We start from the raw sequence: 14,509 nt of genomic DNA, 5'->3' as shown, positions 1-14,509 counted from the left end.
TCTATTTAATGTGGTTATATTGCTTTCACAATGACAAAGATAAAATTATAAGTAAAGACAAACAAATAACTAAGTAATCATTATATTTATTTCAGCACTACCTCTCATGACTCAATAAATTCTGGCCTATTTTAAGGGGAAAAAAACAATGAGAGTAATTTTCTCCCCTGAGACTCCCCTACAGCCATCTCCTTTATAATTCTGAGGTTGAAAAAAATGGTTAATAAGTTTAATTACTGAAAAGATAATTAATCTTTCAATGGCAGTACAGATAGGTAAAGCATGTTCTTCCAATAGTTGCCTCGCTAAGCAGCAAGATATGACAATAGCGTTTTAACCTAAGACACCAGATTTAATGAGCTTGTCACTCTCTCTGTATTTCGCTCTCCCCACCACCTTTCTGCCTCCCTCCTTTCTGTCTTTCACTGTCTGTCTCTCTGCTCCTCTAGTCCTATATTTTTCTTTTCCTTCTCTGTGGCCAGCACTGACGACTGCCTCCCCACCCACTCTTCCAACGTCCCTGCTCTTTTCAGGTCCGTATGCTTGGGGAAATGAGCCCCGGTCCAGCTCCACTGGGTGAATCTTGACCTTCTGAGCCAGACCTGGCTCTGACCAGTGTTTGGTTCAGAAATGGGCATGAGACACACTTCTGGTCAATGAGGAGAATCTGCTTGCTGTTCCCTCACGTCTAACAGAAGTTTTCTTTTTGGCCTTGGATGTAATTGCATTTGACAATAATAAAGACCGTACCAAGCCGGGCAGAGTGAGAAAGTGAAAAGAACCTGGGCTTCTTGCCGCTGTTGCCTCGCTGACTTAACCTCTCAGGACTTCCTGTCACAGGAGAGAACTTGCTGGGGAAGGCACTGTAAGAAAGGTTTTCAGTTTCATGCAGCTCAAAGATTCTATTTTATTAAACACTGTCCTCTGGTATTTCCTCCCGAACCCTTTGATTTCTCTTCTTGCATAGCCACCAGTTTTCCACGTTTCTCTCAGTACCACTGTTCCCCTCTCCTCTTTTCTATTCCCCAACCATTCCTATCTCTCTTCAGCAATTACAGAGGGAACCTTTAGCACAGTCTGCCCAACTCACACCCACCCCTTTCTCTCACTTTCTCAACCACAAAGTGCTTCCCCACCTCTGCCTCATTTGTACCTTAGGGCTGACAGGCCTGGGTTGATCCAGGCTGGGCCAGCCCCTGAGTGTGTCCCTCTCATGTTGGGATTCATTAACAAAGGAATCCCTGCATAGTAGAAAGGGAGGTGAGGCTTTTTTAGGAGAGCTGGAGAGGCTTGTGTTTCCAGGAGAAGGCCAAGACTCACTCTCTGCAGAAAGAGGAAGGAAGCACAGACATCAAGAGAAGCAGGGGCAGAGACTCTTAACAACATGGGCCGCGAACACAGTGGTGTGTTTTGTGCTCTGAAAAGCTTCCGGCCCTGCTTAAAGGCTTTCTATTTCTGGATTTCTTCAGGAGAACCCGATCCTTGAGGTTTCAGAAGTTTTTAGACAGAATACTTCCATTGTACTCCACTGTGGCTTAGCTGCTTCAAAGTGGGCATCTTGCATTTGCAAATCAAAAAACCTGGATTAGGGCTTTCCAACTGGCCTAGCGGCTGGGAATCAATCCCTGCTCCAGGAAGATTCCACATGCCGCAGGGCAGCTGGGCCTATGTGCCACAAGTACTGAGGAAGCCACTTCAGTGAGAAGCTCGGGCACCACAACAAAGAGTGGCCCCTGCTCACCACAGCTAGAGAGACCACATGTAGCAACAAAGAACCAGCACAGCCAAAAATAAAAGTAAATAAGTATTTAAAAAAAAAACAACTTTGATTAAAGCAAGTCATCTCACCTCAAATCCAATGAGATCAACTTAAAGCATTTTTAATTGGCCTAATATAAATTTGTTGTATTTAATGAATCAAATATTTTGCCTACTGTTCTTTAGTTGAAAAGTGAGTGAATTAAAATATTAAAATATTTCTCTAAAAAAACAATGGATCCCCCAGGATCAATATCACCTCCGTACCCCTCTCATCCTGTGCCCGCACATACCGATTAAAAAGACCTAGTTTTCAGGGCCCCAGGAAGAACATGAAGAAAGCATATCTGTCTCAGAAATATGATTAAACAAGCATACATAGAACATAGTTGTTTCACTTTTAAAAATCAATTATAATTGCTTATGTAATAAAATGAATTCTCTCTTTTACAAAATATGACAGAGCAGACATTGATTTTTTTTATTCCACCTTCTTTTGGAAATATCACCTCAATTTCCTCCTGCTTTGGAGATAGCCAGCAAGGCCTCTAAATCAAGGTGCCAGGCCTTACCAAGGGCAAGCACGTGACACACGTTTGGCCATTCAGAAGCTCCCTACTTGATATCATGCAGAGGGAGGCAAAGACCAAAAGCTACCTGGAGTTCATTGATTGTGCGCTTGGACATCCCGCCTGAGGCTGCCCTTCAGGATCCTCCCTGGTTCTTCTGGTCTCCCTCCAGTCCTGTAAACTACCTTATTTCCTCCTAGTGGATCTCCTTCCTGATTAAATCAGTCATTGCCTGTTTCTATGACTTAGACCAAAAAAATTCCTAAGCAACAGCATGTGAACTTTTGAAACTGCACTTTTCAGAAAAAGATGAAAATGTTATGTTTTTTTTCTGATTTCCAAAGTAGGATATACTTATTATACAATAGTTAGACAATACACGAAAGGTTTTCAAAACTCACCCATGACAACAGTTCCAAAGGAAACTGCTGTCAACATTTTGATATATTTTCTTCATTAATAAATATTTTTATATGATTGATCTCATTCTGCAGAGGAAAAAAACCTTAAACCTATTATATTTCCCATTTGCAGATGCCCCCAAATAGTGCAGAGAAGCCCTCCATCAGAACAGAAGCAAGACCATCTCAATTTCCAGGCTGTGGTTACCAGTCAGGGTTCCAACCTCATTGCCCCATATCGCTAGCACTTGAGTGTTTTCCTTTTCCACCACGGATCAGTCTGTTTCCTTTCTTGCATGGCAAACATTCTCGCATGCTCCCTTACATTCCAAACTCACTCCTACCTCCAAACAATCTCAAAGTTCCATTTCCACCCCAAAACCCCACCCTTCCTTTCATCCATCACCAGTTCAAATTATTTTGCAGTTAAGTATTTCAGCTCCTCAAAAATCTGCCCCCATTTAACACTAGACATGCTAATCCTATCTAGTAATTTCCTCTTTCACTATTTGGTTTCTTTTGCCTTCTAAAAACTTCGCTTTTGTGATATATCTGTATTGGTGGAGCATTGAACTTAATGTCCAGAAACAGGGAATATATATTAGCAGATTCATCAGATATTCATTTAAGTTTTATTATGCAGAATCAATTGACTCAACAACAATTATTTATTGAGCACAATTCCCCTTAAGGCACCTTTCATCATGGTTTCTGCCCTAAAAGTGAAATGGAAGAAATAAACAAACAGAGGTAAGGACACAGGTCAGAATAGACTGCTACAATTTCTACCAAGTACAATGTGATGTAGAATCATGAAAAAAAACTCTTCCAGTTCTACTTTTTCTTTTCTTTCTTTTTTTCTTTTCTATAATAGTAGCCTTAAGGTGCAACCACAGGAACAAAAACTTGTTCCATTTATGAAGACAGAATATCTTCTGTGTATCTGAGTATCTGAGTTATTTATTTGAATGAGTTCAGGAGTCTGAAAGAATAAGTTTTAATATTTATACTTAACCACACTGGTCTAGCCATTGTGGAAAACAGTTTAGTGGTTCCTCAAAAAGTATTAATATATGATTCAGAAATTCTACTCCTAGGTATATACCCAAAAGAAATGAAAGCAAGGACCTAAAGAGATACTTGTATACCAATGCTCACAGCAGCAAAAGAGCCGAAAGGTGGGAACAGCCCAATGTCCATCAACAGATGAATGGATAAACAAAATATAATAGATATACAATAGGATATTACTAGCTTTACAAAGGAAGGGTATTTTGATATATGCTACAAGGCTGAATCTTGAAAACATTATGTTTTGTGAAAGAAGACAGATATATACAGACATGTATTGTATGATTCTACTTATATGAAGTATTTAAAGAAGGCAAATTCATGGAGACAGAAAGTAGAATAGGGAGTAACAGGGGTTGAGGAGAAAGAACTATTGTTTGATAGGTACAGGGTTTCTATTTGAGATGATGAAAAATTATGGAAATAGATATTGGTGACGGTTGTGCTGCTGCTGCTGCTGCTAAGTCGCTTCAGTCGTGTCCAACTCTGTTTGACCCCATAGACGGCAGCCCACTAGGCTCCCCCGTCCCTGGGATTCTCCAGGCAAGAACACTGGAGTGGGTTGCCATTTCCTTCTCCAATGTATGAAAGTGAAAAGTGAAAGTGAAGCCGCTCAGTCGTGTCCGACTCTTAGCAACTCCATGGACTGCAGCCCACCAGGCTCCTCTGTCCATGGGATTCTCCAGGCAAGAACACTGGAGTGGGGTGCCCTTGCCTTCTTTGGGGGATGGTTGTAGAACATTGCAAATACTTACTGCCACTAAACTATACAGTTGGAAATGGTTAAAATGGTAAACTTTATGCTCTTTATATTTTAGCACAATAAAAAAAGTCTACACTTACAACAAATAACAAACTGAAGAATGGTTCGAAATACAGAAATAAGTTGCTCACTGAAGTCTATGATCAAAATTAAACATCCAGTATATGCATCTAAGGCTATAAGTTATGTGTGTCCCCGCTTAGGGAAATCTAATAGAAGCATATAAATTAATGGATCTATTTTATAGAGGGATTTATCCAAGTATTCCTTTAAAAAGGAGCTTCCCCGGTAAACTTTATTGTTTGCTAATTGATCACGAGCAACCCAAGAAAGTCTGTTGAGAGCAGAAACACTCTGTGGAAAGAGGAATCAGGAAGCTGAGGTCTCTCTCTAGCACACAGTCTCTCACACAGGAGACCAACCACATGCGTTTCTCTCTCCCCAGAGGAGCTCTGGCCCCTTTCAAGGCTTCTAGGAGAATCCAACATAGCTGAAGTGAGTTGGGGTTACGATGGTGAGAATAGGAAAAAGTGAAAGTGTTAGTTGCTCAGTTATGTCTGATTCTGTGTGACCCAATGGACTGTAGCCTGCCAGACTCCTCTGTCCTTGGGATTTCCCAAGCAAGAATACTGGAGTGGGTTGCCATGCCCTCCTCCAGGGGATCTTCTTTAACCAGTGATCAAACCCAGGTCTCTTGCATTGCAGGAGGATACTTCAGCACCTGAACCACCAGGAAAGCTCCTGGTGAGAGCATTAGCTACCTTGTAAGTAGATGACCTGAGCTTTCATTTCAATCACTCAGCAACCTTTTCAATTGGACCACAAACTCCTTGAGGGCAGGGATCAGATTTCTCTGTAGTATGTTACCTTGCAAGTATGCCACATGTACTTACCTGATGAATTAGTTAATAACTTTAGTACAAAATGTCAATGAAAGGTCAAACAAAAACCGTCATGAAGCAGCTCTGAAATTATAATAGATAAGAAATCCATGGAGGCATAAAAGTTCAAATGACACAGGTAACCTTAGAGAACCTCTCCTCAAAGCCTAAAGTGAGCAAAATCTGTGTCCATGCTTATCCTATCTTCTCCTACAAAGGGGACCTATTTTCCACTGCATTTGTAACTCTGTCTTGTACCCAAATGTACCACATTCACTGGGTTCACAATAAATACTGTTGACAGAGTGAATGACAAGGCAAAAAATAGCTTGCAGTACTTTTCATTTTTTACAAGTGTGGAAAGCATACTAAACCATCTGCTGATTAAAAATATGCGTGTTTTGACTTGCATATGACTCAAATTAACATACATAAATCCAGCATCTCCACATCACTAGATTCACAGCCACAGCCAATAAAGTTCCATGTTTCTTCAGATTCATCAATCCCAGAGTGACATGGTTAAGTTATCAGGCACAAAATACACAGTAACGGTTTATAACTAAAAGCTAACTCATGCTTTATTTCAATTCAATGATCATTTATCCTCTAAAAATAAAATAGGCCTAAGATCACTGGGAATCTAAAACTTTATGTGCAGATTTGCTCTATAAATACCTCACGTCACCATGGGAAACTAAAATTTGTGGTACAGAACAGAAACCATCATCCCTCAATATAATGAGTGAGGATTAGCCAAAGCCTGTTGTTGGGGCTTCCCTCATAGCTCAGTTGGTAAAAAATCTGCCTGCAATGCAGGAGACTTGGGTTCAATTCCTGGGTTGGGGAGATACCCTGGAGAAAGAAATGGCAACCACTCCAGTATTCCTGCCTGGAAAATCCCATGGACAGAGGAGCCTGGCAGGCTACAGTCCATGGGGTCACAAGAGTCGGACATAAGTTAGCGACTCAACCAACACCAAAGCTGTTGTTGTTTAGTCGCTAAGTCATATCTGACTATTTGCGACCTCACGGACTGTAGTGTACCAGGCTTCTCTGTCCGTGGTGCTCCCCAGGCAAGAATACTGGAGTGGGTTGTTATTTACCTCTCCAGAGAATCTTCCCAACACAGGGATCGAACCTGCATCTCCTGCATTGCACATAGATTCTTTTTACCGCTGAACCACTAGAGAAGCCCATTAACCAAAGTATTACATGTTGAATCCTAGCACCTCGCTGCCTTACATAACCCCAGAAAGGTATATGGTCTCAAGTTGCAGCTTCTAGAACTTAGCTTCTACCTGCCAGTCTGCTCCCACTGGTCCGTCACCACCACATTCCCTCCAAGACTGCCTGGAGCAGAGAAGATTCTCTGAGAAGCAGAGAAACAGCTCTGTATTATAATACTGATGGACTACTAATCCTATATACTGTACTACTAATAGACTTGTCAACCCCCATGGAAGGAGAACACACCAAACTGCAAACCTAGGTCAGATGCAACATCAGTTCAGTTCAGTTACTGACTCCTGTCCGACTCTTTGCGACCCCATGGACTGCAGCACTCCTGGAGGTTACTCAAGCTCATGTCCATTGAGTTGGTGATGCCATCCAACCATCTCATCCTCTGTCATCCCCTTCTCCTCCCACCTTCAATCTTTCCCAGCATCAGGGTCTTTTCAAATGAGTCAGTTCTTCTCATCAGGTGGCCAAAGTATTGGAGTTTCACCTTCAGCATCAGTCCTTCCAATGAATATTCAGGACTGATTTCCTTTAGTATTGACTAGGTTGATCTTCTTGCTGTCCAAGTGACTCTCAAGAGTCTTCTCCAACACCACAGTTCAAAAGCATCAAGTCTTCTGGACTCAGCTTTCTTTATAGTCCAACTCTCACATCTATACATGACTACTGGAAAAACCACAGCTTTGACTAGATGGACCTTTGTTGACAAAGTAATGTCTCTGCTTTTTAATATGCTGTCTAGGTTAGTCATAACTTTCTTCCAAGGAGCAAGCGCCTTTTAATTTCATGGCTGCAGTCACCATTTGCAGTGATTTTGGAGCCCCAAAAAAGTCTGTCACTGTTTCCATTGTTTCCCCATTGATTTGCCATGAAGTGATGGGAGCAGATACCATGATCTTAGTTTTCTGAATGCTGAGTTTTAAGCTATCAGGCCTGTACAAATTAAGAGGAGGTTAAGAGAATTCCCTGGTGATACAGTGATTGGAATGTCACACTTCCACTGCCAGGGGCCAGGTTCAATCCCTGGCAGGGGAATATGGTCCCACAAGCTGTGCGCTGTGGCCAGAAAGAGAGGCGGTCAGTCACTGTTACTGAGATGCCTAGCCCTTTCCTCTTAACTCCTTAGTCTCTTGTGATTCACCTCCATCTAGAGTAGCTACCTCGGAGAAGGCAAAGGCAACCCACTCCAGTACTCTTGCCTGGAAAATCCCATGGACGGAGGAGCCTGGTAGGCTGCAGTCCATGGGGTCACTAAGAGTGGGGCATGACTGAGCGACTTCACTTTCACTTTTCACTTTCATACATTGGAGAAGGAAATGGCAACCCACTCCCGTGTTCTTGCCTGGAGAATCCCAGGGATGGAGAAGCCTAGTGGGCTGCCGTCTATGGGGTCGCACACAGTTGGACATGACTGAAGCGACTTAGCAGCAGCAGAAGGGGCAGAGTACCTGTCTACAGCCAAAGATGGAGCCTGGGCTCTCTGGCATCAAACCTCCTTTAAACCCTGCTATTAACAAACCACTGGCAACATATAAATAAATGCCCAGCACTGTGGTCATTGGGTCCTCCCAGGACTGCTGGCACTGAGCCACTGAGGATGATGGAAATCTTTCCAGAGCAGTATTTCCGAGTCTTGTCTGGTGATAAGAATCATTTAGGTCTGTTGACCTAAATGCAGATTCCCAGACCTTCCCTGAGATGTTCGTTTTTAGCAGGTCTGTTTGGGGTCCAGGAATCTGAATATTTAACAAGGCCTCAGATAATGCTCTTCACCAGGGAATTTGGGGAGATTCAGTATATTCTTCAAAGTGTGCCTTGAGTCTCCCGGGGGGAGGGAGTTGCCCTGTGTGGATTCAAGCCTTGTCATCTCAGGGGATAATGAAGGTGAGTATGCTTTGTTCACTGGGAAGTCTCTGTAAATCCAAGGCGTTGTTATCATTATTATATATGATACTTGAACCGTTGCCGCTGGGGCAGTGTGCAGTGCTGGGGTGAACGTCTCCTCAGTGTACGAGCTAAGGGGCCAGTCCCAATCTCTGTGGATATGCTGTGCTATTGCAGTCGTTTGCGACTGCCTGGCTTGTAACCCACCAGGCTCCTCTGTCCGTGGAAAGTCTCCAGACAAGAATACTGGAGTGGGTTGCCATGCCCTCCTCCAGGGGATCTTTCCGACCCAGGGATCAAACCCAGGTATGCCACATTGCAGGCAGATTCTTCACTGAGCCACCAGTGAAGAGGAGTGGCCCAAGGCAGAGGAGAAAGGTGGGAGGAGAAGCCCAGGATGGAATCTGGAAATGAATACCACAGCTGCTCTGGTTCCTGATATAAATTAAAGGAAGAAAGAGAGAGTCAGGGAGAAAATGTAAACAGCATGAATTTTCCAGATATTAAAGACAGAATGTGTTTGCTGAATTATTCATTTATGGAACTTCTAATTTTATTTTTTAGTGCTACTATGTGTATAAATGTAAGCTGGCCTCTGAGATGGAACTCGGTGCTAACATAAGCAGCTGTATGGGGGTTGCTCTGCACGGCGGGGTGCTTGTGAGGTTTAGTCATCTACATGGGGTGGCCGCAGCTGGGAAAAGTCTCTATGCTGGCTGTTTTGCTGCTGACTTCACCAGAAATTAAAGATGGATCTGTAGTTAGAGCACTGTCTCCCCCATGGACACAAAGACCAAGTCCTTCCTTACAACACTGATGAGGAAAATTTGCAATGATGCCAGAAATGAAAGAAGGGCAACTTCTTGCAGGGTGTTGGGAGACCATTTGGAAATAACAACCACTCTTTTTTTTTTTTTTTTTTTTTTGAGATTTTTAACAAGAAGTTTTGAGTTAAATTGTAGATTCTAGAATCACCTGACACTAAGAAAAGGAACATCATGCTCCAGGTCTCCTTAGAAAGATGAATCCTGTGATTGACAATGTTCCTGCATAGGAACAGAAATGGACCAGCTTTTCATGATCTCACCTAAAGCCATGTTTTATACTACTAAATAATAGCAACTCAATTCAGCAATGGCACATTGTACAAATAAATAGAATGAATGAGTAGAGAAGTTACCTCTCCTCAGTGAAATTGTTTGGGGAAAATCCTTCAAGTTTCTGAATAAATTTTTAAAGATATGAGAATTTAAAGGTATGCTCCTCAAAGTCAGAAATGTTTCTTAGCCTCTAATATAAAATCTGTATAAATAGTGATAAATTGAGTGAAATGTTCATAAGTGATAAATCTTGCTGAATGGTGTATAGTTCTTTGAACAATTTAAGTGACCCTCTAAATGTTTGAAATTAATTCAAAACAAAGGTAAAAGGAATACAGAAAAGAAAAAAAAAAAAAAAAAAGAATCTGTGTCTCCTTCTTTTGTGACAAACATTCCCAAGGAGTTGAATTGCCATCAGGAGATAGCTTTGGGATAATTGGGAAGTATGCGTGCGTGCCAAGTCACTTCAGTCATGTCCAACTCTCTGTGACCCTGTGGACAGTAGCCCTCCAGGCTCCTCTGTCCATGGGATTCTCCAGGCAAGAATACTGGAGTGGGTTGCCATGCCCTCCTCCAGGTTAGAGGCCAAAAGTGTGTTAAATGCCAAATAAACCTCAGAGTAGCCTCTTTTGACCATCACACAAAACATGCAAGAGACACTTAACTGTTCTCATTTTCAGCTATCATTCTTTAGGTCTCATCGCTTTTTTTCTTCAGATACAGTATGGAAACAGAGTTTTTCCATACTCATCCCGCTGACAAAATTTCAACCACTAAAACGCTCCCTTTAAGACTAACAAGGTTTTTATCTCCCGGAGTTGGGCAGATAACGATTTTGCTGGCCACTCAAAATTATCAGAGAGAGCAGAAACTGGAGCAGTGCAGACAGATGCTATCCCTGCAGATAAAGCACATCACTCAGGGCAGTCAGAGCTCTGGCCTCCTCCCTAACTTAACCCTGCACCAAAGCGACTGTGGGTCGTTTGATTCCCTGCGCACCTTTCTCTGTTGAAGCGGAATGTGAAATTTTAGGGTGACGTTAGAGGGGGTGGTGACACCCTGTGAAGGAAGGAAAACTGTATAAGGACTTAGAGAATCCACCCTAACTAATTCACCACCTTAGATCAGTTACGTCACTGCTCAAGAACCTGTTTCTCATGTCTGCATCTCCATTGCTTCCCTGCAAATAGGTCATCAATGCCATCTTTCTAGATTCCATATATATGCATTAATATGTGATATTTGTTTTTTTTTCTTTCTGATTTATTTCAGTCTATATAATAGGCTCTACCTACATCGACCTCATTAGGACTGACTCAAATTGTTTTTTATAGCTGAGTAATATTCCACTGCATATATGTCCCACAATTTCTGTCAGTGGACATCTAGGTTGCTTCCATGTCCTACACAGAAAACAGGCTTGTTGACAGAGTTGGGGAAGGAGCTGCTGCTGCTAAGTCGCTTCAGTCGTGTCCAACTCTGTGCAACCCCATAGACAGCAGCCCACCAGGCTCCACCATCCCTGGGATTTCTCCAGGCAAGAACACTGGGGTGGGTTGCCATTTCCTTCTCCAATGCATGAAAGTGAAAAGCGAAAGTGAAGTCGCTCAGTCGTGCCCGACTCTTAGCGACCCCATGGACTGCAGCCTACCAGGCTCCTCCGTCCATGGGATTTTCCAGGCAAGAGTACTGGAGTGGGTTGCCATTGCCTTCTCCGTGGGGAAGGAGAGGGTGGGACAAATTGAGAGAATAGCATGGAAACATACATTACTGTATGTAAAATAGGTAGCCAGTGGGGATTTGGTGTGTGACACAGGGCGCTTAACCCAGTGCTCTGTGACAACCTAGAGGAGTGGGATGGAGAGAAAGATAGGAGGGGGTTCAGGAAGGGGACATATGTATACCTGTGGCTGATTTATGTTGATGTATGGCAGAAGCCAATACAATATTGTAAAGCAGTTGTCCTCCAATTAAAAAAAAAAATTTAAAACCAATTTGTTCCCTTGACTGAAAGGGGGCAGGTTAGACCTAACTTGTGATCTTGATCTGGAAGAACTCTCCCTGCTCAGGACAAGTGGGAAGAACAAGTGGGTTCTAGGCTGTGGCTTTCTCAGAATGGTTCTATTTTTTATCTGCTACCATGTTCGTGTTTCATATAAGATTTCATTTTCTGAAAAGTATCCCATGCTAGAGAAAGTTGGCAAACCCCTGGACTGGAACCACTGTTTCCTTTCAGCTCTCACACACTCTGATTCTTCAACATCCAGTGACAAGAAGGGTGAATGCCTGCTAAAGCAGCCAAAAGCTCCCAATTATAATACGTAGGTGTGGATAGAATCCACAAAGTGAAAAGACGCTTGAAGGATGCAAAAGAGGAAACTTGGAGAAATCCAGACGGCACATCTCTCTTCGGGTTAGGAAAGAGACCTGTATCATTCCTTCTTCCTTCACTTCTTACAGCTAATATCTGCCCCTTACTCATGGTTCTCGACTCGGTAGAACAGATTCTCCTGTGGACCTATTAAATTATGCAGGAGTCTGGGTTCTGAGATTCTGAATTTACAGATATACAGATGGAACTTTTTCAGCTACCTCATTCTAGTTTGGTTTTAAGATCCACAGGTCATTTTGATGTGTAACTAGGGTTACGCAGAGAATCTCTGCTTGGCTTCAGCTCACCAACCTTCACTAAGATCATTCCCTAAGATAATTCCCTCCCACAATGTCAGTTGTTATTTTCAGGCAGATAGCTGCAATCTGAACTCTCAGGAGACATCCATCCCCTATCTGGGTGTTTCAGAAGCTCTTCACCCACCAAACAGCCTTGTCTCCGATGTCATTCTATCTGTTAGTGGCCAAGCTCTTCTTTTAGTGTCTAACACTTCCAGTGACCTGAAGGCATCCTTGATTCTGCCACTTCTATGCTCCCAGCATCCTATCTGCACAAGCCTAACAAGCCCACCCCTGTTTCTGACCCTAAATTAGATCCCAGCCTCCTGTTCCTACTGCCCCGCTTCAACCATGCTCCCCTTATGTCTTGTCTATAGGGGCTATAGCCACTTTACAGGGCTCCCATTCTCCCATCTTCACCCTCTTTGATCCACATTGACCTGACTTTGTTAGCCCCTTGTTTATCTAACTACAATGATTCCCTGTGGCCTACCTTTTAAAACATAAACTCCCTCATCTATCTTTTAGGTGCCACAGTAGGAACCCAATCTAGGTTTCCAGTCTCATCTCTAGTTACACAGCAGCACGATCCACACAATCCACCAACCAAACAGCATTGTTCTCTCTCTTTTGCAAACATGTCCTAGGCTTTCGTAACTACTTGCCTTCACTCTCAATGCTCTCTCAGCCCAGAAGACCCTCCTCCCTTCTGAGCCACTCCCTCTCTGAAGGCTCCCGCAGCCTCCAAATGAATCTGAAGCACAATGGAAAACACTATGCATGGCCCTCTTTCGTGGCAGTCATTGTATCCTGCCTTGCAGTGTGGTTATCTATGGCGGTATCTTCTCCCCTTTACTGAGCTGTGGCTGAGCTCTTCAGAGCACTCTTCCATGAGCCTGTAGTTGTATAGAAAGAGGAGCCAGAAAGCCCTGTGTTGAAACTACAGCTCTGCCACCCAACAGCTGTTTGAGCTGGTTCACATTACTTAATCCTCCAGTTTTACTTTCCCCATCTGTAAAATGGGGATATGCTGCTCCTAGGAGTAGTGTGAAGTTTGAATGATATAATATGTAGAAGGTACCAAACACAGAAAAGGCTCTCATCAAAGGGTGGTTCTCATTAGCAATGTCAAACGGAGGCTGGACAAGCTGTTGTCTACCATGCAAGGTAATGTTCTGCTCACCCAGACTGATGGAAACCTTCCTCTATAGATATTCCACCACTCAGTTCTCTTTACTCATTGAGATGATGACAGGGCTATTTCAAATTTTGAGACAAGATTCTGAAGCAGAATATTGCCTTCTTCCCTATTACCTGTTGGCCAGTAACAATTTAAGGGTTGGCAGTAATACTTCGTGAAATGGCAGGTAGAAAGAAAAGGGAAGAAAGAGCAGCAAGAAAAGTCTGGATTAAAATACCCAGCAGCACATATTGAGAGACATAAAATGTCTACAAATTTGCTAAGCAAATACTATCAAGTTACACTATGCAGTATGTAAAGGAATCATTCACCATAATCAGGGAGGTAGAAATCATTAAATAATAGGAGAGTTATTAACATAATACATCAAATAATTACATAAAATAGAAAAAAATGCTTTTATAGATGCTTAAAATGTATTTGATAAGATTCAACACCAACCCCTAATAATATTTAAGAGTATAAATTAAAAAATATTTCTTTAATATAAGAAAACAGTGTAAGATTAAAACCAATATTTATTTAATAGTAAAACATTATATTTAATAGTAAACCATTAGTGATATCACCATTAAAAATATGTAGAAAAGAAGGAATATTACTTAATATTGTTCTGAAAGTTATAGCCAATGCAATATGACATAATACAAAATGAAAAGTATATATTATTAATGGAGAGATAAAATGATGTTTATTTTGGGGTGAAATCACTATATTAGTCCAAAGAAATAATCTTAAAAGTTGATTAAACACAAGAGTATGAATGTAAGATGAGCCAGCAGAAATAAAAAGCATTCCAACATAACTGAAATTATTAGCTAGACACTTGTAAAGCATGGGGCTTCCCCGGTGGCTCAGTGGTAAAGAATCCACCTGCAACGCAGGAGACGTGGGAAATGCGGGAGATGCGGTTTGATCCCTTGGTTGGGATGATCCCCTGAGGGAGGAAATGGTAACCCACTCCAGTAT

The sequence above is a fragment of the Budorcas taxicolor genome, chromosome 6 (assembly GCF_023091745.1).
Source record: "Budorcas taxicolor isolate Tak-1 chromosome 6, Takin1.1, whole genome shotgun sequence".
NCBI lineage: Eukaryota > Metazoa > Chordata > Mammalia > Artiodactyla > Bovidae > Budorcas > Budorcas taxicolor.
The sequence above is the reverse complement of the archived record's forward strand: the minus strand, read 5'-3'. Positions refer to the sequence as shown.